The sequence below is a fragment of the Dipodomys ordii genome, unplaced genomic scaffold (genome assembly GCF_000151885.1).
Source record: "Dipodomys ordii isolate 6190 unplaced genomic scaffold, Dord_2.0 Scaffold31, whole genome shotgun sequence".
NCBI lineage: Eukaryota > Metazoa > Chordata > Mammalia > Rodentia > Heteromyidae > Dipodomys > Dipodomys ordii.
Window position 1 is genome coordinate 2441554 of NW_012267247.1, and position 1426 is coordinate 2442979.

The 1426-nt window shown below is 42.2% G+C and overlaps 1 protein-coding gene across 1 annotated transcript in view; it reads left to right on the forward strand.

Moving 5' to 3' along the window:
- Crlf3 (cytokine receptor-like factor 3) overlaps positions 1-1426 on the forward strand; it is a 42042-nt gene that overhangs the window by 17629 nt on the left and 22987 nt on the right. The gene's annotated exons all lie outside the window — the stretch shown is intronic.

Genomic DNA, 1426 nt, shown 5'->3' on the forward strand with positions numbered 1-1426 from the left:
TGTGTGTGTGTGTGTGTGTGTGTGTGTGTGTGTGTGTCTGTCTGTCTGTCTGTCTGTCTGTCTGTCTGTCTGTGTGGTGGACCTTGAACTCTGGGCCTGGGGGGTGTCCCTCAGCTCCAGGCTAGCGTTCTCCCACTTGAGCCACAGCACCCACTTCCAGGCTTTTGTGTTTATGTGGTGCTGAGGAAGCAAACCCAGGGCCTCATGCATGCGAGGCAAGCACTCTACCACTGAGCCTCCTTCTCAGTCTGCTCAAGTTTTTTTAAATTGCTTTTTTTTTTTTTTTTTGAGTCTGGTCGTGGGGCTTCAACTCTGGGCCAGGGGGGTGTCCCTCAGCTCTTCAGCTCAAGGCTAGCACTTTACCACTTGAGCCACAGCGCCACTTCCGGCTTTTTCCTTTTTGCTTATGTGGTGCTGAGGAATCGAACCCAGGGCCTCAGGCATGTAAGGCAAGTGCTCTACCACTGAGCCATCTTCCTAGCCCTGTTTTTATTTATTTTTTAACTATATTTTGTTTTTGTCTTTTCTTTTTGGTACTGGGGATCAAACCCAGGATGTTGCACTTGCTAGGCAAGTGCTTTGCCACGGAGCTACATCCCAGCCCTCAATTTAAAAAAAAAATTGTATTCTTGTATTCTTTCTGTGCTTCTTTCATTAAAATGAATTTTAAGCCCTTAGTAATTATGTTTTTGTACCAGAGCTACATTGTACAAGTAATAATAATTCCTGCTTTTCTTTCCTTTTTGTTTTTGCTTTTTAGACACAGGATCTTGCCATGTACTCTAGGCTAGCCTCAAATTTACTATCCTGTATCAGCCTCCCGAGTGCTGGGATTACAGGCCTGTACCACCACACCTGGCATAGTAATAATTTCTAACATTTATTTATTGAGAACAACAATGTGCAAGTTAACTTTACCAAACTCAGTACATAGGTTTTAATTATGCTTCACAGCCACTACATGAAATTACCATTAAATAGACTCAGTTAACAAGCAAATTGAAGCCTACATTAACTTAACATAGTTTGTGGAACAGTAGAACTAGGTCTTGAGTCCTTTCTGATATAGTGACCAATTCTGTGTAGTTCTATAGATTCCAAATTAATCTAATTTTGTGTGGTTGTATAGATTACAAATTAATCATATATCTATAGATATATGCATAGACAATGGAATATTGTTCAACTTTAAAAAGGAAGGATAGGGTGGGGCACTGGTGGTCACACCTATAATCCTAACTGAGATCTGAGGATCAGAATTTGAGGCCAGCCCAGGCAGGAAAGTAAGTCCAGGAGACTCTTAACCACCAAAATAGCTGGAAGTGCAACTGTGGCTCAAGTGGTAGAGTGCTAGCCTTGAGCAAAAAAGCTCAGGGATAGCATCAAGGCCCTGGACTAGCACAAAACAAAACACTTTCTTCCCTTC